Raw genomic sequence first — 23,190 nt, 5'->3', positions numbered from 1 at the left:
TCCCTTTCTGGGGACAGAGAGAGAGAGAGAGAGAGAGAGCTGTGCATGATGTCATAAGCCTAGGCCTTTTACCAGACAAGAAACAGGAAGGGGGCTGTGTAAGGTATTTACTGGCAGAAAAAAAATGTTTTACTAGCCAAAGTTAAAACAACAAGGATAGAAGATTTAATAGACAGAAAGATGAAAAAATTATTGAAGGTCCGCTTTAACCACTTCTCATCCCAGCTATAGTCACATGACGTCTGCAGGAGGGATCTCCCATCCTGGGTGTGCATCATATGACATCCTGTGCTTCCCTGCCATCTAGGGGGGCGCACGCACGCATCCGCTGCATCGCTCGGGAGCCGGTGCGCATGCCCGGTGGCCATGATTATCAAAAAAATTTAGAATAGGGAGTTCCTGCTCAAACTAAACATGCCCTTAGTACAAGGTTTCCCTTCACATGGAAAGGAAAAGGTATTTCTTACTTGGGTATTACTCTCACCTCCACAACTTCTGAGTTGGTGAGAGAAAACTACACCCCATTTTTGCAATTACTCCATACTAAGTTGGGTACTCTGGCAAAATTCAAACTATCCTGGTCAGGGCGCTTAGCTGCTTTCAAGATGCAAGTCCTTCCGGAACTATTATATATCTTTAGAACCCTGTCCATTCCGGTCCCAGCCTCCTTTTTCTACTCAGCACAGTCCATTCTCAACAAATTCCTCTGAGGGGGAAAAACGAGCCTGGCTTTGGCCAATTATGGCTCTCCGTTTTTTGCAAGCTGTGATTGGCCAAGCATGCGGGTCATAGTGCATGCTTGGCCAATCATCAGCCAGCAATGCACTGCGATGCCGCAGTGAATTATGGGCCGTAAAAAGGCCACTCGAATTTGGCGCGAACGGCCCAAAACGTTCGTAATTCAATGAACGATCGAACATACGATGTTCGAATCGAACATGAGTTCGACTTGAATACGAAGCTCATCCCTATTGTAAGCTCTTTGAGGGTAGGGATTGATGTGAATGTACAATGTATATGTAAAGCGCTGCTTAAATTGGCGGTGCTATATAAGTGCCATGAATAAATAAATAAATATTGTTTAGCAACAGTAACACTGTCAGCGGCTATGTATGAGTGAACTTTGTCCAAGATAAAAAAAAAAATATATAAATATATATATATATATATATATATATATATATATATATATATATATATATATATATATATATATATATATATATATATATATATTAGGGCTGTGCAAATTAACTTTTACTTAATCAATTAATCTTTAATTTTTTTGATCGATCAAAATCTTTTTGATCGATTAAAATTCTTTTGATTGGTGCTCACCTTCCCGCCGGCTTCTGGGCCTTCAGGGAGTTCCGTTGGAGATCCAGTAACGTCACGGACACCGGCGGGGCTTGCCGTGTCCATCTGAAGGGCTCCTTTGCTGTGCCTTTATATCTGCATGCCGGCAGGACCTTACTATCTGCCACACGTAAGGGCTGTTACACTTCCCTCTATCAGTTCCCTTTATCAGTTCCCTTTATCACTTCCCTTTATCACTTCCCCCTATCACTTCCCCCTATCACTTCCCCCTATCACTTCCCTCTATCAACCTGGGATTCTACAACCATCCACTGGGAGTTGTGATAGTTCCCGTCACGGGGCATCTACATGCCGACGGACTGATGTTAACCCCTCCTCATCTGGATTCAGCAGTGGTATCGTTGTACACATTGTTATAAGAGTATCATACTTAGCTACATGTTTTTATGACTGCTTTTGGTACCGTTTGGTATTACTCGCACCATTTTTACAGTTTATGTAGCTACATCGATTTTATCTCCAGTGCAATATTTATTTGGTTACCTACTTGAAGACTATAAAAGTTTTAATACTATTCCCATCGAGCGGTGCTTTTGTTTGTTTTTTGTATCCTGCTATCCATTTTCCAGTGGTTGGTAGCTGCACTGGGAATCAGCCTGCAAGGAGATCAGCTAAAAGTAGTTAGATCTGTATGTGCGTTATAATTAATCGAAATTAGTCGATTAATCGATAAAAATAAAAAAAAACGATTAATCGAACAGAAAATTTTTGATCAGTAACAGCCCTAATATATATATATATATATATATATATATATATATATATATATATATATATATATATATATATATATATATATATATATATATATATATATATATATATATATATATATATATATATATATATAAAAATTGAGGAGACAAAAGCACAGCAACAAGATGAAGCTTTGTTACTGTAAGAGCCAGCTGTCCATCGTTTTTAGCATGGTCCTTCCAATGAAAGCTATACGTCATGCATGCATAGTATAGGCACACAGCAAGACCTGCTTCCTCCACAGATAAGGTAAGACTCATGTGTGGGCTGAGGAAACGGTTTCCACTTCAGAGACTGGGAGTTTCTAGCTGTAAATAAAGGTTTTCCTATTGATTTGTGTGAACAGTATCCTGCGAGGCTTCTAGCAGAACAGTGTGTCAGTGTTCCCAGGTCTTCCTCTTATCTGGAGAGTCATGTTTATAGTCAGGAAATCAGTTGATGTAATTTGTTATCACAAAACCGCAGCCTAATCTTTTCTCCTGTCTGTTCCTTTCTCTGTCACCTTCCTAATATAGATGGTGGGCTTAGAGATCCAAGGCCCAGCTCTTTACATGCTTGTGTTTTTCACCCATAGCCAAATCCATCATGAGGCTTTTTATTATGAATACTTGCCTAAGTGCGTCTGATAAAGCCTATGCTGATTAACCTATTCACTAGCACAAGTCAAGAGGCAGAAGCAATTGGAACAGAGGAGGCTTGATGTAGAATAAAATTCCATCAAGAGGAATAATGCTAATTCATGGGGATGATGACTGGCATTTATTTTTAATTAACTGTCATTTGTCGGCTGTCAGAATTTCTCACTTTGCAGGTTCTGTTATTACAATACATCTCTGTCGGTTTTAAGGTTTTCTCAGGGTCAGTTTAGCTGCGTGTTCCAGTTCACAGAACAAGCCTAACCTTATTTCCAAATGAATGTGCTTGTTTTGATGCATACATAACATAATCTGTTACAGCAAATTGCAAACATAGAGTGCACTTGATAATGACCAGGCTTATTTGCCGACAAATAAAAAATTGATTCTGCATATACTAGGAATATATCAAAACCAATCACTTCTTGTTTGGGTTCATTCATACAGTATATGCAGCCACAGTTTTTCCACCTCCCTGGTCAGCAACCTAAGGGCATGCAGAATGAACACTTGCTGCATCTGCTTTGCTTAATGGCTGCAAACTAAGAGTACTTTCACACTGACAGCGCGTTTGATGCTTTAGCGCTGTTTTAGCAGTGCTTTTGCAACGCTTTTCAGCCACTAGCGGGGTGGTTTTTACCACCAAAAAATGATTAAAACTCCAGTTTTGCGGGGCTTTCAAAGCACTATTAAGGCGCTTTGGAAGCCCTGCCAATTCAGTGCAATGGGCAGAGGTGTTTTGAGAGTGCTGAATACAGCGCTCCCGACCCACCTCAAAGATGCTGCTTGCAGGACTTTTCCTAATGTCCCGCAAGCGCACTGCCTCAGTGTGAAAGCACACAGTGCACAGAATGGGAAGCAGTTTTCAGGCGCATTTTAGAGGCTACTTCAAGCGCTAAAACGCCTAAAAGCTGAAACGGGTCTAAACGTTTGGTGGTTGAACAGCACCCATTCAAGTGAAAGGCCTGCAATGCAGTCACATGTGTAAGGGAAGGTAGACAGGTTGTCTGTCACATCCTCTATGTTTCCTTCCCTCGTTGGGGGCCAAGCTAAAGCTGATAACCAGCTTCTCTAAAGGGGACATGTACACTAATAATCTGGGCACTGATTATCAGTGTCCTGATTATCAGTGCAGTCCAAACTGTGCCCACCACTGCTGCCAATAAGTGCCCATCAGTGCTGCCAATTAGTGCCGATCAGTGACTTCTCATCAGTGTTGCCTACCAGTGCCAGTCAGTGCTGCCTAATAGTGCACCCATCACTGCAACCTATCAGTGCCAGCTATCAGTGCAGCCTATCAGTGCCGCCTACCAGTGCCGCCTCATCAGTACCCACCAGTGCCGCCTCATCAGTGCCCATTAGTGCAGCCTATCAGTGCCCATTTATGCCCATCAGTGCTTCCTCATCAGTGCGCATCAGTGGCCATCCGTGAAGCCTATCAGTGCCCATCAATGCCCATCAGTGCACATGAGTGAAGGAGGAAAATTACCTGTTTCCAAAAAATTAAAAAAAAAATATGAAAACGTTTTGTGTTTGTTTTTTTGCTAAATTTTCGATCTTTATTTGTTTATTTAGCAAAAAATTAAAAACACAGTGGTAATTAAATACCACCAAAAGAAAGCTCTGTTTGTGTGGAAAATTATAAACATTTTGTCCGGGTACAGTGTTGCATGACCACATAATTGTCATTCAAAGTGCAGCAACGCTGAAAGCTGGAAATTGGCCTGGTCAGGAAGGGGATAAAAGTGCAAGTGGTTAAACTTCTTTGTCCCTTGTTCTACACACTTGTACTGATGTACAGTATGTGTTGCATTCAGAGGGACAGGCTGAGCCTCTGCCCACTTCCCCAGTCAGCGTACCTCACTCCCAGTAACAGAATGGGGTCCCGCCAAGCACACAGCACAGACCTCATACGCGCTCACTTAACTTTTCTCCTTCTATACCATCCCAAGTGGGCAGGTATTAGATCTATGTCATGCTAGTCCAATCCTGGTGATAAACGGAGATGGACAGCTTGGGAGGGAGTCAACGCACTGACCCCCTTGCTACCGGAGAGCCTGTCGTCTATCAGGTACCATGCCAAGGACTGGTTGCTGTTTTTCCTTGTAGTTATTCATGAACTTCTACCGTAATGATGTTACACCCATACTGTGGTTAAATTGGGAATAAACTCCCATGCATGAATTGTACCCATAGATAAGCCTATAATAAGGCTTACTTATAGGTACTGTAAATATCTCTGGCCATTTACACAGCCGGAGTCTGCAAACCCTGAAGAAAGACCAGGCGAAGATGGAAGCTGTGTCAGCAGTGACAGCTCGCTGCTAGAGGGCTTCGTTCTAAGGTAGGTTTCACATAATGTGCTAGTAATAAGGACCCTAGTTGTTTGATGATGTAAGGTCACCACCGTTTACGATATTCCCATTCCATCAACCACGACAGCTTATCCGACAATCCACAATCCAACAGACACGATCCATATGGATTTCCCCAGAATAAACGAGACATACGCTCTGTTCTCTGGTTTCAAAATGTATGAATGAACTTTTAATGGTATCTTAGCTTTCTTATATACAGTACAAGCATGTTACAGTTAATCACAGGGACAAAGACACACTCCACCCACACATCACACAATGGGGGGCTTCAATACACCTTCTCTTAGACAATGACAGTTGAGTTAATTATTAGTCATTATCCAGACAGCCTGTCTCCGCATACAGCTTGACAAGTCACATTCCACACACAAAACAGTGTTATTAGCATACATAATGAAAGGTCTTAGGAGCAGACCTAAAAGTTAGACATCTGACCTTTTACAGACTTAATTAGCATCTCACAATGGAATGTTCAGGAGCAGACGCAATTAACACCTCAAAAGCATGTGTCCCCCCATTGAATGAAAACACTCCATTTGGAGTCAGACTTTAACAACTTGTAATATTCCAAGATATCCTGCAAAACATGAATTATCATTTATCAGTCACCCTATGCCCAAAAGGGGCACATGGTGACCCTAGACCCAAGAGTCATTAGTGACGTTGGCACAGGAGTACCCCCCATCCTTCAAAAGTCTCTGGGTGTCACGGGTCATTCCGTTACAGTTGATATGCCAAATCCTCAAATGCACCCCTTGAATAACCTCAGATCAGACTCTGAGCAGTTGAATCAACATTTACTATAAATTGGCAAACATGTGTAACATACAAAAACTGAACTTTACTGCTGATCCCACAGGTTACATGCACAGGTGAAGTATCTTAGACAGAAGTCCAAGCTTTACAGTGTTCTAACAGGGAAATCCATGTTCCAGGTGTCTTCCGGTAAATGGGCACTCCAGAGCAGACCATAGGTCCTAGCAAATCTGGATCCCCTTTGTTTTTTATAGAACACAGGAGGGAGGCGAAAGCCTGAGCACACACTGGGGAAAGGTGGCAAAATATTAACCCTTTGCCCCTGACCTGGGCAAGCGGGGTGGTAACTACACACACACACACAACCAAAGCGATGCAACTGTTGTTCACTTCATTTTGACTGCATCGCTTTGGTTGTTTTTTGGATTTCATTTGTACAATGAAGACATAGGTTACCTACATGTGCAATGCACGCGGTTGTGGAACAGTAGGTTGGCTTTTTCCAAGTTATAAAAGGTGGTGAGGAGGCAACACCCTCTGAAAAGCATCCCTTGCAGATTGTTCTTTTGGAGGAGTGGTGAGGGCTCCAGAAGGTGCAAACAAACCCTTTCAACTGTGTACTAAGAAATATTACTATTTGATTATTATACTGTAGACCTGTATGCCTATTTCAAATTAAATATAACATGTGAGTTTATATTTTTATTGTAGTTGGTGATAAACCCAAAGTCAAGTTCTGCAGGATGTTCTATATGAGAAATGTTGAACCCCATTGATCAGGAAAATCTTTTATCTGACATTGTCGCTGATGCTTTGCCATCGTTGGCAGTGAAAGGGTTGGTGATTCCCCCCCAAACCTGGCTTCAGACTAGCCACATATGCCTGTCAGGACAACCTCCATTAATGCTGTGATTCTGCCTATTTTCCATATTAAACAGCAGTGTGCTAAAATGATTACCTCATGTAGCCGCAGGTGCATATAAAGGTCGGTTCCATTTACAATTCTCATTCTGAGCCTTTAGTGAAGAAACACCTGGGTGTGCATTAATTATAAGGTGATGGGCTGTGAAATCCTGCAGAACCCACAGACTTGACCGCTAATTAGGGGTAGTAAAATGACTTTCTGTTCTTTACGGTGCTAGAGACATTATTAGTTACACAACAGACATGATGACTTTCATTGTTTTACCTGAGAAACAAATGTACAATGGATTATACCATGTACTTTAATGTTTTACCATTTATATCTGAAAGGTGAGGAAAAGTCATATATATAGTGTTAGTTATTGTTAAATGGTTTATTTTCCCTCTAGCTGCCAGCTTAACTGGACAGCTTGGTCAGTTAAGCTGGATTCACACCTATGCATATTTAGTGCTTTTCGCATTTTGCAGATTTGCACTACAGAACGTGTTCCATAGGAAACCCATGTTAAAGGGACTATAGTGCAAATTTGCAGATGCAAAAAGCACTAAAACTGCATAGGTGTGAATCCAGCCTCAAAGGTAAAAAAAAACATACAAAAATGAAAACAAATGCAGCCACCACATCTAAAAAACTGTAATTTATTTTGGTTTATTACCGCTACAACTTGCTGCTGCGCAGTTCCAGAGAAGTTTTTTTATTTTTGCTTTGTTTTTTTGTTTGTTTGTTTGTGGGTTATGATGTCGAACTATACCTTTGAGCTACACAAATATTAGTAGTGAGCCCAATTTTTTAAATTTACTGTATTTAGATATACACAGGGCTGCTGTCAGAAACCATGGGCCCCATACAGCCAACCCATAAGCCCCCCCAATTGAACACAGTTTACTATGCTTCAGTTATAAATGAACACAGTAAATGATTGATACCAATCACTTGTGTTACTTCAGTAGAAAGGAAGGAACTGGTGAATATAATACTTGTGACCCAAAAAAAACAAATTTAGGTGCCGCTTAGGTAGAGAGGTAGGGCCATATTCTGAGAGAAGTTACGATGGAGTATCTCAGGATACTCCATCGTATCTCTCTTTTTTGGCCCATGTATCTATGCGACTGATTCTTAGAATCATTTTCGTATAGATACACTTAAGATCCGCCATGTGTAAGTCACTTACACTGTCGGATCTGAAATGTAATTACGCCGCCCGCCGCTAGATGCATTTACGTGAAGGTCTCATTTGTTTATGCAAATGAGCCTGCTACGCCGATTCCCGAACGATTTCGCGTTGCGTACCCGTCGCTAACGTCGTTTGCGTAAGCGTAAACTTACTCCTGCTATATGAGGTGTACGTTTCCGCATGTCGAAACTTGGGCCGTGTTACGGATAGCGTCGGGTCCGCATCATGTTTTTCCGTCGGCTACGTCGTTTCCCTAAGTCGTTCTTGAATACGACTTTACGTCAATGACGCACACGTCGGCGTCATTGACGTTTTCCGCCGAGAACTGGAGCATGCGCACTGGGCTTTTTTAAGCCCGGCGCATGCGCAGTTACTTAGAATCGGGGGCGCGCTTAATTTGAATAGAAGCCGCCCCCTTGAAGATACGCGTGGCTACGCCAGGCCATTTACACTCCGTTTGGGGAATACAGCACTTGCTCCTGTAGTTTGGGGCGGCGGAGTGTAAATGCCTTACACGCCGCCCACGGACATTTAGAGAGAATATGGGCCGTAAAGTCTAACTAGACTGCTGTGAGTTTAGGCAGGGACAGGGAGCTCGTCCTAGCTCCAATCTGCAGCAATATCTAAGGAGAAGATCCATAAGCCGCACAGTATGAAGGGGGATCATGGGGATATGAGGAAATATGACATTCACTGGACCCTTCGTCCACTCTCTTCATCCTGAAGGATCCTATTGTGTTCTTGCAGCTGCCCGTGGGAAGGAGAGGAGGGAAGCTGGCAGCACTTCTGGAGTGGGGTGGGATGGGGGCACACACAGGGGTGATTTGACAGCAGGGGGAAATGCATGGTGCATAGGGAGGGTGATCAGTGCGGGAGGGGGGGAGAACTTATCGCTTGTATGGCTCTCTATAGCAACTGAAAGCCGGCTGCTGGGAGAGGAGAAAAAACAGCTTTCAGCTTCTGTAGAAAGAGCCGTAAAGGGGATCGGATACAGTTAATCCCCACCCCCGCACACGCCACTGATCACCCATCCTCTCTGCCCACATCTGATTCACCCTGCTGCCTGGGCCCCCCTGCTGGCTCTATACAGAAGGCCTGGTGGTACCCCCTTATCCACAGCGCTGGATATACAGTAGCTGACCGCGATATTGTGTCAGCCTCTCTCCTTTTCTCGGCGAGATTGACCATCTACGAGCCCCATCGCGGGAGCCAGCGCCGAGCTGGCTTGCCGCGATGGAGACAAAGCCGTCATAGAAGCGACGGGAGATCCGACTTGGATTCCCGCCAATTCTACACCTGTGCAGCGTTTGTTATGAATCCTGAGGGGGAACTCCCCGCCGGATTTTAAATAAAAATCTGGCATGGGTTCTCCCCTCAGGAGCATACCGGGCCCTTAGGTCTGGTATGGTTGTAAGGAGACCCCCCCTACGCCGAAAAAACGGCGTAGGGGGTCCCCCTACAATCCATACCAGACCCGTATCCAAAGCACGCTACCCGGCCGGCCAGGAAAGGAGTGGGGACGAGCGAGCGCCCTCCTCCCCCTCCTGAGCCTTACCAGGCTGCATGCCCTCAACATGGGGGGGTTGGGTGCTCTGGGGCAGGGGGGCGCACTGCGGCCCCCCCACCCCAGAGCACCCTGTCCCCATGTTGATGAGGACAGGGCCCCTTCCCGACAACCCTGGCCGTTGGTTGTCGGGGTATGCGGGCGGGAGGCTTATTGGAATCTGGGAGCCCCCTTTAATAAGGGGGCCCCCAGATACCGGCCCCCCACCCTAAGTGAATGGATATGGGGTACATCGTACCCCTACCCATTCACCTGGAGGAAAAATGTTAAAGTTAATAAACCCGACAAAAGGGTTTTTAAAATAATTTATTAGTCTGCTCCGGAGGCCCCCCCTGTCTTCTTTATCTCTTTTTCACCAGGGGGGGCTTCTTCTTTGACGTCTTCGGGTGGGGGCCGCTCTTCTTCGCCGCCGTCTGGTTCTCTTCCACCGCCGGGGGGGTCGCTTTTAAAAAAGCGCCCACCCCCCGGCGGGTTTCCTCCGACGTCTTCGGCGGGGGGTGGTGTGCTTCTCAGAGGGGGCTTCTTCTTCCACTATCCGGGGGGGTCTTCTCCGCTATCTGGGGGGTCTTCTCCACTCTCCGGGGGTCTTCTTCTATGTTTGCCGCTCTCCGCTGTTGACTCGGCGCACCCCGGTTCTTCCTCCCGCTGTCCGGTGCCTTCTCCTTCAGGGCTGAACGTCTTCTTCTTCTTCTGTGCTGTGACGTCTTCTTCTTCTTCTTCTGTGCTGTGACGTCTTCTTCTTCTCTTCTCTTCTTCTGCCCCAGAGCACCCAACCCCCCCCATGTTGAGGGCATGCAGCCTGGTACGGCTCAGGAGGGGGGGAGCACTCGCTCGTCCCCACTCCTTTCCTGGCCGGCCGGGTAGCGTGCTTTGGATACGGGTCTGATATGGATTGTAGGGGGACCCCAATGCGTTTTTTCGGCGTAGGGGGGTCTTCTTACAACCCATACCAGACCTAAGGGCTCGGTATGCTCCTGAGGGGGGAACCCATGCCGGATTTTTATTTAAAATCCGGCGGGGAGTTCCCCCTCAGGATTCATAACAAACGCTGCACACGTGTAGAATTGGTGGGAATCCAAGTCGGATCTCTCGTCGCTTCTATGACGCGCTTGCTGGAATGTGCTTTTACTATTCCAGCGAGTGCGAGATGTCGGCACCCTGTCGCCGAGAATCAGCGCGATGCCTTTGTGCTAAAAACACATTCTCGGCGGCAGGTACTGTACAGGTAATAGCAATCAAAGTTATGTCACTCAGTTTTTTTGGTCTGTGTTACTGTTTTTTATTTCTAAATTGAACACAGTTTAATTTTCTCTGCCCAGTGCTATGAAATATGTCAGAGCTGTATAAATGTATCAAAATAATAACAGTGTATATGACAGAACTATATAAATGTATAGAAATAATAACAGCGTATGTGGCACTATTTAAACAACATAGTCCAGTTGCCATCAACCCACTGTTAAAGTGGAACTAAACCCTCCTATCATTTACAACTAATTAACCTGCTATCAGCAGCACATGTAATCAGTTATGACACCAAACAACATTTAAAGCTTTGACAGCTCAGTTGAAAGCACAAAGGTTAGGTTTGACCTGCTTTCTACAGTATGTTTAGGCAACCTATCAATTTCAATGGGCTGTCCTATCCATAGAAATGCCCTATCTCTTTTTTTAAATTGTGCCGCACCAATATGCATGCTACCACATCACGTGTGAAAATATGCCATGTTTGCTGGATGTTCCCTGGAGCGCATGGTAAAGAACAGCACATTTTTGCCTGTGGGTCGGGAATGCGTGTGATTTTGTGAGCGTTTCTGACCCACACACGTATGAACCTACCCTTATCATTTACAGCATAGAATGTACATTGGGAATGAATATATAGAATAACACACCAGAGAGCTGCCCAGTTCTGTGCATATCAGAAAGACTTCAGCTTTGTGTCCTCCTAAGCTCACCCCTTAAAGTGGCATGGCCTAGGAAAAGACAAAGCTGAAGTCTATCTTAAACAAATAGAACTAGGTGGCTCTCCGGTGTACTCTTCTATCTATTTGTTCTCAAAATCGATGACCAGGAAAGACAGACCCTTGGGATGCCAGAACTTGGCATGGTTGGAAGCACTGGGTGATATTGATGAAGCTTTGGTGCATTAAATGGACCTGTTTTGTGTAACAGTTAAATGGATGGGCTGGTTCCTTTTTTTTATGGAAAATAGAAGGTTGTACTGTATAAATGTGAGACTGGCAATAACTGTAAACCATTTGAGTTTTAACAGGTTAACATACCATTGTAGAAGTTGACAAGTAGAACATCTAAGAACTAAACCAATGTAACAGAACAATAACAATATACTGGCTCTGCAGTGTGAAAGATCTTTGCGGCCTTATTCCTCCAGAGTACCAGAAAGCTTTGTCTGTCAACCAATGTGCAAACTGCATGATTATAGATGAGTAAAATGTAAGTTTACATCATATCATGGGTCATTATGGATAAAACACTAAAATAAACTTTCGTTATAACTAACCCACAAGGGGGTTTGAACAGGGCTCAAGTCCTGCGGGAACGCGGGGGAACGGAGTTCCTGCACTTTTTTAACAGCAGGAACGCAGTTCCCTTTGCAGGACTAGAGCAGCTGAGAGCAGCCGAGCCAATCCTTCACTAAGCAGCAATGCCCAGCTCGAGTCACTGTCAGGGGCAGGCGAACCTTAGTAATCCTTTATGTTATTCCGTCACTTCCTCGATGCCGCAATGTCTCCTGGGAGCTTTTGTCATTGTTCCCAGGAGACATTGCAGAGGTCTGCCACGAGTTATCGTGGGATTTAGAAAGAACATGTTTAGTAATTATACATATGAGCGTATAATTTTTTTTTTTTGGTGGGGGAGTGGATCTTGGGTGGGAGTTCCCACACTTTTTTTCCCAGGACTTGACCCCTGGGTTTGAACCAGTTACTACACATCAAAGCTGCACTGCCGAAAAGAACATCAACCAGGTCTCTGAATAAGAATTTTAACTCTTAACATTTTGTTGTTATATAGTCTAAGGCCTTGTACACACGGTCAGTCCAAACAGATGAGAATGGTCCGACGGACCGTTTTCATCGGTTCACCGCTGAAGTGGCCTGATGGTCTGATGTGCGTACACACCATCGTTCCAAAAACCGATCGGGTCAGAACGCGGTGACGTCAAACACACGACGTGCTGAATAAAACTAAGTTCAATGCTTCCAAGCATGCGTCGACTTGATTCTGAGCATGCGCGGGTTTCGAACCGATGCTTTTCTGTACTAACCATCGGTTTGGACCGATCGGGCAGCGGTCCATCGGATCGGTTTTGAAGCATGTTTTAACATTTTGGATAGAAGGAAAACAGACCAATGGGCTATACACACGGTCGGTTTGGACCGATGAAACTGAACCTTCGGTCCATTCTCATCGGTTTTGTCCGACCGTGTGTACGGGGCCTTAGTAGTAACTTCAACTGTTAGCTATGATAGCTTGTAGCCACATGTTACGACTTATATGGCCATTTTAAATACAAATTCTGCATTTTTTCTTTTTCTTTAATAATATAATTAGAAACACATATTAAACAAGAATAGACAGCGCTATAAATCTTTTCAAGGAGAATATTAGTATGCAAAGCTGCTACCATCACACTGTACAATTATATGAAAACACTGGTCTGCTTGGTGACCAAACTCATATATCACGTCCAGGTCTTAAATAGGAAGAACGTCAGGCACAAATAGAACTTTGCATCTGAAAAAAAGTATTTTCAATGTGTCTTTTTCAGGCCCAACTGTCCCCGTGACAAAAGATTTAGTTCCACTGTTCTAAAGAAGCTTGCAGAAGCCCAAGTACCCTATTGCAGACAAATTGTTCTGTATGCCAAGAAACTGCTCCCATAAATTTATGGTGGCATAGGGCAACATAAAGTACTCCAAGAAAATGTCTTCTCCTTCAAGGCGTTAATGAATGAAGATAAGTGATCTTGACTGAATGAGCACTAAATCTTTACTGTCAGCAATGAAACATTTTAATTAGAACTTCTAAAATCATGAAAATTACTGCAAATCAGGGCAACCTTTTGCAGAAGAATTGCAATTGGTGAAGTATTTGTGTAAATCAGATACTGGTCTCCTGTGAATACAGCTACAGACTAATATATGGTGTCAATGAGTCTGTGTGTGTTGTTTTATAGGTTTAATATAAAGATGACCAAGCTGCATGTCCATTAGCTGTATTACTTGTTTGTCTTTGAATTTATGTTTTTGTACTTGTTTGAGCATGTCAAAATGTAGGTTCGCTTAGATCTTTATATAGATGGAGCTATATTGTTTGAAGACGAATTATCTCTTTCTAATGACAAGTGTGTTGCTATGTTATACATTTGGCTTACATGTGGGTTGTTTTATTCAATCTTATGTCGTTTGCACATTATCAAACATATCTACAAAATAACTAAACTATACACAGTCACAACAAGTGACCATATTTAAAAATGTGATTATTTTGCTAAGAAAAAAATATCCTCTCTTCCTCTCCCCCTCTCTTTCTCTCTCTCTCTCTCTCTCTCTCTCTCTCTCTCTCTCTCTCTCTCTCTCTCTCTCTCTCTCTCTCTCTCTCTCTCTCTCTGTATATGTGTATGTATATATATATAGTAAAAGGACTAGCATCAAATATAGAGCTTGAAGAACACTGCCACTCGCTGGTTCTTCTTTTTAAGTGCTTTTGTTTGCCAATTTTTATTAAAAGAAGGTTCAACAAACAAAGGTAGGTTTCCCTCGCAGGGGTTTCAGCACTCCTTTCCATCAACAAAATGGCATTAGGTCTAGTTGGCTCTCACTTGCAGCACTGCTGCTCTGGCCTTACACTCCAGGCCCTTGTCTGTCTCGTACAGACTGTTTCACTGACCACCTTGGTGCACACAGCTAGTAGCCTCTTGCTGCACTGGTTCCCCCGTGGAGCCCTCCTGACTCCTGGTACTCAGAATTCCTGTCTGCTGGAGTAGGGCCCAGAACTATAGTCAGGAGACTACTAAAAGCCCAGCACACACCTGACCAATCAGTATGCTGGCTGTTCTCAAAATCAGGACCCAGGACTGGGGATTTCATCCCACCTGGATCTCTCAGAAATCTCCGGGGACCAGGTCCCAAAGTGGACCTTTCTAAGAAAGGAGGAAATTGAAAAGCCTGTTTCCTCTTCATGTTGCAAGCTCCCTGGAGCCCCTCAACCCGTCTGGTTGAGAATTCTGGGCAACAACCTCCTTCTAGATCCTGGCAGGGCAACACTCTGCTACTATATATATATACTATACTATATATATATAGCGCACCCCCTAAGGAGCTGCAAGTAGAATGAGATTCCCCCACCCTGCACAGCCAGGCACACCAAATATTCACAGGCACACTTAAGTCAGAGAACAGTCCATGACTTTGTTTTTTTTTGTTTTATTGAGGGTAATAACTTAGATAGGGATGGGAGGTTATGGAATGCCCATTTGACTTCAGCAGCAACTCCAGGGACAACTTTTCCTATATACAGTCTCTATATAAAGTTCCTCTTCTTTACTCCAGCACACACTTGCTTGCAGAACTTAGCTTGAACATTGAGAGTACCTGACAGTCACTTAGTCAGGTTAAGCAATGGAAGTTTACAGGCAGGAACCCGAGGCCCCTTAGTTGTGTAGCAGAATTTCAGTGTTCAGCTTGCATCACTTATGTGGCTACTGATTCCAGCACCACCTCTTAAGGCACTGCCAACCCACCTGGCTACAGATACCCCTTTGACCTTCCCCTTTTACTAGCCCTCCAGGCTGACGTGCTAATCTGCTCCCGCTGTCCTCTCTCTTGCTCGCTTGCTCCTGTGCCTCCAGGAAGCGTTGCCTCTGTGTGTTTTGTGTGTTTTAGCAGGGCATTGCTAAAGAAGCCAATGGTAAAGGTGATGGACTGGCCAAGCATGTCTCCAGACCTAAACCCTATTGAGCATCTGTGGGGCATCCTCAAACTGAAAGGTGGAAGTGCGCAAGGTCTCTAACATCACCAGCTCCATGATGTCATCATGGAGGAGTGGAATAGGACACCAGTGGCAACCTGTGAAGCTCTGGTGAACTGCATGCCCAAAAGGGTTAAGGCGGTGCTGGAAAATAATGGTGGCCACACAAAATATTGACACTTTGGGCACAATTTGGACATTTTCACTTAGGGGTGTACTCACTTTTGTTGCCAGTGGTTTAGACATTAATGGCTGTGTTGAGTAATTTTGAGGGGACAGCAAATTTACACTGTTGTACAAGCTTTACACTCACTACTTTACATTGTAACAAAGTGTCATTCCTTCGGTGTTGTCACATGAAAAGATGTAATAAAATATTTTCAAAAATGTGACGGGTGTACTCACTTTTGTGAGATATTGTGTGTGTGTGTGTGTGTATATATTGTAAGGGTTTCATAAAACTTCCACAGTAACATGTGCAATACATTATATAAATACACACACACATCGACCATAACATTATGACCACCGAGAGTTAAAAGAACTAACATTGATTAGTTACAATAGCACCTGAGAATGGGTGTGATAAATTAGCCAACAAGTGAACATGTTGACTGTGACAAGGGCCATTTTGTAATTGCTAGAAAACTGGGTCAGAGCATCTCCAAAAACTGCAGCTCTTGTAGAATGTTCCTAGCCTGTAGTGGTCCAAGGAAGGAAAACTGGTGAACCGGCAATAGGGTCATGGATGGCCAAGACTTACTGATGCATGTGGGTAGCAAAGGCTGACCTGTGTAGTCTGATCCAATAGAAAGAGTCACTGCAGTTTAAATTGTTTAAAACGTTAATGCTGGTTCTGATAGAGAGGTGTGAGAACACAACGTGAATTGCAGTTTGTTGCGTATGGTGTTGCATAGCTGCATACCAGTCAAAGTGCCCATACTCATGTCCACAGCCAAAAGAGCATACAGTGGGTACATGAGCATCAGAACTGGATCATGAAGCAATGGAAGAAGGTTTCCTGGTCTGATGAAGTTCAGATTGGTTTAAGGAACACAAAAATAAGTTTGAGATGTTGACTTGGCCTTGAAATTGTCCACATCTCAATCCAGTAGAGTATATGTTGGATTTCCTGAAACAGAACTGATGGCTTAGTGCCAGATACCACAGTATACCTTCTGAGGTCTAGTGGAGTCCATGCCCTGACGGGTTTTCTGGGGGGTGGTCATAATGGTGTTGCTGATCAGTGTGTATATATATATTTCCCAATTTCCCAAAAGCTGCTTACATTAATACGTGCAAGGATAAGAAGAGTGATTTTGGCTGAATTGTTTTTATTCTGCAAAAAGACTTGCCATCAGCAAAATTACTAAAAAGCTACAAGTCTGAATTTTAATCATTAAAGGAGTTATAATGGTAGAAGATTTTTTATGCATTATTTGTATGCATTATCTTAATGTAATATCTATATAAAAACTTCTGTATGTAGCAGCATCCCCAGCTCCCCCTAATTACTTACCTGAGCCGCATCTCTCTCCAGTGATGTCCACGAGTGTCTTAGCCATTTGGGACTCTCCTCCTGATTGGCTGAGTCACAGCAGCAGCACAAATTGGCCTACTGCGGCTATCAATCAAAGTCAGTTATCCAATCAGGGGAAAGAGGGGGCGGGTTCGGGTCAGGGCTCCATGTATGAATGGACACACAGAGCTGTGTTTTAGCTCGGGTGCCCCCATAGCAAACTGCTTGCTGTAGGGGCACTCGACAGGAGGGAAGGAACAGGAGCAGCGAAGAGGGACCCAAGAGGAGGATCTGGGGTGCTTTGTGCAAAACTGAGTGGAGGTAAGTATAGTGGAGGTAAGTATAACATGTTTGTTATTTAAAAAAAAAACACAAGAGTTTACAATCACTTTAAGCTGTCTAGCCGAAATACTTTAAAAATACATATAATGAACAAAAGGAGGAAGGGTGCATTGTGTGTAAAAGGCACATATCTAAGGTAAAAAATATGGAGAAAGAGACAAAAAAAAATACTTTACAAATTGCTAACCTGAGTTTTTTTTTATTTATTTTTTATTTTGTTACTGAGTGGTACTTATTAGGATTGTATAATAGATAACTCTGTGTAAAGTCATTTCAAAATTCATATCTTTTTGTAAAGCAAAAAAAGTACACAAAATTGCTGAAAATTACACATGATTCTGGGATAGCTTAATGTTTTACCAAAATATGAAAGTGTTCGTAAAACAGAATCCAACATTAAAGCCTTCTTTCTCAGTTTAAAGTCCATCAAATTCCGACACATCAAATGCTTTGAAAAATACATTGTGGAAGGGTATAACCCATTTGACCTCAGAGCCCAAATACTGTGTTTCCTAACAAGAAAATATGAGCAAGGATTTTAGGACCCAGTGGGAGAATAACATAAAACTATTCTCACAAAATATGAAGATGCTGTTAATTTTGGAGTATAAAAAAAAAATTAGACACATTAGACAAATAAATCAGGTCCCTATATGCACAGGGGACTGCCTTTACAACTCATAAATTGTTCATTGATAAAAGCTGTGAGTTGAAAGAATTTTAAGAAATGCAATCAAGATGTTATATATAATAAAGAGACGAAACCTTTCAGGAATAAGGCTGTCTTTTGTAAAGGACAGATGTATTGCCAGCTTAATATGGGCTTATCTGGGAAGCAGAGATATCAAATATTAAAAAAGAAAAGAGAGAGGGAAGCCAAAAAAGGTAAAAGTTGCACTAAAAAAAAAAAAGTAAATAAAAGTGTGTCTCTTAAATCAGTGTGCGGACTATATCTGTGCATATGGTAGACCATGGCTGCTATACCAGAGCTACTGCAGCCATTCACTATAGAAAGAGGTCTAACCGTCGCCAAGGCTTTTTTTCTCAAACAATAGGTGCTGTAACTGAACCACGACCCCCCCAAAACTCCTCCCCCACACACACTCTCCAAATCACATCAAATAGTGGGTGTGGTCAGATTTCACAAACAGTAGGAGGGTCTTAAAGGGATATTAAATACTAGGATTGCATTTCATACAGTGCAGAGTTCAGGAGGGTTGCACACAGAGTGCAGCGCTGTCACTTGTAAACACAGAAACAGGACATCTGATTTTACAAGTGATAGTGGTGAGCAGACACCAAAGGGTCTGAGCCAGAGGTGGTGGAACTAAGTTCCACCTGAAAAAAAGTCCTGACCGTCGCTGTTAGGCACAGAAGACACAGCGGATGATGTGCTCACAATGCCAGCTGGTGCTGCAGTGGTGTTTTCTACAAATTCTGTAAATTCTGTAAATACAAAATCTGTAAATTTAGTTTGTGGCATATATTTTTCTCTTGTTGTTTCTTTTCTTCCAGGTTTGCCTCTTATTCATGAAAATGTGTGATAGATGGAGGGTGGTGTGTGTGGCCATTCTGTCCTTGGGTTGCTTAGGGGGACCCAATGCTCATAAGAGCAGTCCTTTTTATCCTTTTTTTTTGGGGGGGGGGGGGGCTTACAATGCACCAACAGCTACTTCCCCAGTTGGGTTACCCACATCCCCCCCCCTGTGGGTTGGTCGGGTCAATCACACCCCAACCTCCCGGTCAGTCCGCTCTGCACTTACCCTACCTATGACATGGGCAGCGCTTCACTCCGGGTGATGGGTGGCGGCATCTCCTGCGTCCCCCTCCTCGGCATCATGGAAGCCATGTGTCTCCCCTCCTCCTCCCTCCTCTTCCTAGACCAATGGGATCGCTTCTGCTATCGGCCAATCAGGAAATAGGTCTCACGACCGAATATTCATTCGCTATTGTTACACAACTGGATGGGCACCACCCTTTTTTAAAGCCTATTAGAGCCTCTGGCTCTAATCACGTGCTTAAAAAAACATTGGAATCCATTCGTCCGGTGCCACACATGTAGATTAGGGGGACGGACGCATGGATAGGGGCCCTGCATTATTGGCCGTCACTGTTTAAGCACATATGATCTGTGCACTAATATAATATTGTGTTTAATGCTTCTTGTTTTTAGGTGGCAGATGAGCCACACTATGTTTCTGGTATCCTCTGCTTTGCCCTTTGTAAGACTGAGGTGTGCTGAAGGAAGGCAACTAACAACAGGGATTGATAAATGTAAAATCCCACACAAAAAAAACATCAGAACATAGTTGCAGCACCAAAAGTGAAACTCCTTTTCCACTGTTATGTGTTTGCATCCACAAAATAAAAAATGTATTTATGCTTGATTCTGAGCATGCGCGGGTTTTTAACCAATGCTTTTGCATACCAACCATCGGTTTTGACCAAGTTCTAAAGATTTTGACCGAAGGATAACTGACCGATGGGGCCCACACACGATCGGTTTGGACCGATGAAAAGGTCCTTCAGTCCGTTTTCATCGGTTTGGACCGACCGTGTGTAAGCGGCCTAACACTCACCAGATGTGAGGATAATTCACCATGTCATGCTGAAGGGTGGAGCCTATAGGCATGGCATGTGGAGAAAGGTGGGTTGAGTGCTCTGCAATGGATTTAGTGGAGATGGCTCCCTTGTCTCCAGTTTCTGAGGCACCCTACATGTGAGGGGAAGTTCTAGGGTGCATTAAAATTCTATCCTTATGGTAAGGGCTTACTACTCTTCACTGATTGATTAAAGGGTTTGTAAAGGAAATTTTTCATTTATCTTAATAGCTTCCTTTACCTTAATGCAGTGCTGTTTTCATGTCCTCATTGTTCGTTTTTGATCTCAAGTTGCTGTAATTCTTCTCTGATCTCCACACTTCCTGGTTGTCTGTTTCCTGATAACCACAGTGCTGGGAGCTTTCTCTCTGTGGTCACTAATCAAGGAGGTGTGATTACTGTGTGTCTAAAACCCCTCAGCACCAATCAGTTTTGTTTTACAAACCATCACTGCCCTGTATTGGCTCTGTACATCACAGAAGCAGGAAACAGCATGCAAAAATTAAACTAAAACTGTAGGTACAATATATGATTGATTTTTATCTATTTTAATCATTTTTAAAAGGAATCAGTTAACTATTATGTCTCTATACCCTGTAAACAGTCATTTCAGCAAAAAAAATGTTTTTCCTTTACAACTCCTTTAAACTAGATTACAGGAGCCTATTAAGGTAACTAGTATCCTGTTACAGATTAACATTGTGGAAGTAATTGTTTGTCCATAGTGTGCAATACCAATTACAGGTTTTTGGACATGACAGTCCTTATTAAGCTCCATACACACGATCGGAATTTCCAATGGAAAAAGTCAGACGGACTTTTTCCATCAGAAATTCCGACCGCGTGTATGCCCCATCTGAGTAATTCCATCGGAAATTCCGATGAATTCCATCGGAGTTTAGATAGAGAACATGTTCTCTTTTATTCCAATGGAATTCCTTCGGAATTCCGATGAGATTTTGGTCGGACAAAGGTCTGACCGTGTGTACAGGGCTTTAGTGGCACAATTTTATATCAGGGTAAGAGGCTTTGGTATGTGCACACACCTATATTCCCTCTCTCTCTCTCTCTCTCTCTCTCTCTCTCTCTCTCTCTCTCTCTCTCTTGTTCTTGAGCTCCAGGGGAGTGACTTTGCATAAGATAATCTCAATCTGCTACAGGCAGGAGAAAGCATTTCCTCATTCTTATGTCAGACATTTTTGTGAACACAGCCAAGAACTGCACAGACACCAGGATTTATATAATTACTTTATATAACATTACATTGCAGGAAGTAGATTCTGACCCTGGAGTCTTACCCTTAAAAAAATGTATCTATCCTACTAGAAAGAAAAACAGATAAAGACTTTGTTGCAGAAAGTTCCAATATTTTGCTTAGCAATTCGCACTTAGGATGAAAACATATTTGTAATACATGTCAATGCACCAATGTCGTTATACGGCGGATGGTTGGCTCCCCTGCACGAATCGCCATAGCTGTATGGCGCCGCTTTAAGGGCTATAGGGGGCCATGATGTCCGCTGGCGACCTGCGATCACTCCTCACAGAGCCAGAATGGGGATCTGTCAATGTAAACAAACAGATCCTCATTCTGTCAGCAAAGTAGAGAGAGATCTGTCTCTAGTGATCAGGAACAGCGATCTCTCTCTACTCCCTGTCAGCCCACTCCCCCCACAGTTAGAAACACCTCCTTAGGGAACACTTAACCCTTTGATTGTTCCCCTAGTGTTAACCCCTTCCCTGCCAGTGACATTTATACAGTAATACGTGGCTATTTTTAGCTCTGATCGCTCTATAAATGTCAATGGCCTCAAAAAGTGTCAAAAGTGTCCGATCTGTCTGATGAAATGTTGCAGTCCTGCTAAAAATCACTGATCACTGCCATTACTAGTGAAAAAAATTTATAAAAATGCCATAAATATATCCCCTATTTTGTAGACGCTATAACTTTGCGCAAACCAATCTATATACACTTTTTGCGGGTTTTTTTAAACAAAAATATGTAAGAGAATACATATTAGCCTAAAGTGATGAAAATTACTTTTTTTCTTTTGGATATTATAGCAAAAAGTAAACAATAGTGTTTTTTTTTTTCAAAATTGTTGATCTATTTATGTTTATAGCGCAAAAAAAAATTGATTAGGTACAGCGTCGCAAGATCTCGCAATGGTCAGTTAAAGCAACGCAGTGGCATATTGCAAAAAATGGCCTAGTCGGGAAGTGGGTAAATTCTTCCGGGGCTAAAGTGGTTAACAAATTGTTTAGTTGCCATACAAACATTTGGTTCATTGATGGTTTTTGGGTAAATTTTATCTTTTTAAAGTACCATTTATAAACTGATGCTTTTATGCTTTTACAGGGTGTTTAAAAAATGTATTTTATAAAAAAAAAAAAAAACATTTATCAGAGGGTGTATTCATGACACTGGGGTTGCCTAAAAACAGAATAAAGCACAAGCTGTTTTATTGTGGACTCTTTTATTAAGGTCTGTATGAAACTGTCTGAACACAGCAGGCAAGGAAGGGGAGAGAGGAGATTAGTCCCTCTTCTGATCATTTAGTTAAGTGTCTATTCTTCTCCTGAAACATGTTTTTTTATTTCACAGTTTTGTAACTATTTAGAAACTTAATTTATTTTTGTCACAAACATAGTAAAAACAGTAAGGCCCCATACACACAATAGAATTTATCCGCAGATACGGTTCAGCGGACCGTATCCGCGGATAAATCCTCTCTAAGATTTCAGAGGATTTCAATGCGATGGCGTGTACACACCATCGCATTGAAATCCGCGCTGAAATCCTCTGCCGATGACGTGTCGCGCCGTCGCCGCTATTATGACGCGGCGACGGGCGCGACACTGTCATATAAGGAATTCCACGCATGCGTCTATTCATTACGGCGCGTGCGGGGAATCCCTTTGGACGGATGGATCCGGTAAGTCTGTACAGACGAGCGGATCCATCCGTTGGAATGGATTCCAGCAGATAGATATTCTGTGCATGTCGACAAATATTTATCTGCTGGAAATCCATTCCAGGGGAGATTTATCTGCGGATAGATATCCGACGGAGTGTACACACCATAGGATCTATCCGCAGAAACCCATTTGATGGGATTTATCTGCGGATAGATTCTATGGTGTGTATGGGGCCTTACACTACTGTACAT

The sequence above is a fragment of the Rana temporaria genome, chromosome 4 (assembly GCF_905171775.1).
Source record: "Rana temporaria chromosome 4, aRanTem1.1, whole genome shotgun sequence".
Taxonomy (NCBI): Eukaryota; Metazoa; Chordata; class Amphibia; order Anura; family Ranidae; genus Rana; species Rana temporaria.
The sequence above is the reverse complement of the archived record's forward strand: the minus strand, read 5'-3'. Positions refer to the sequence as shown.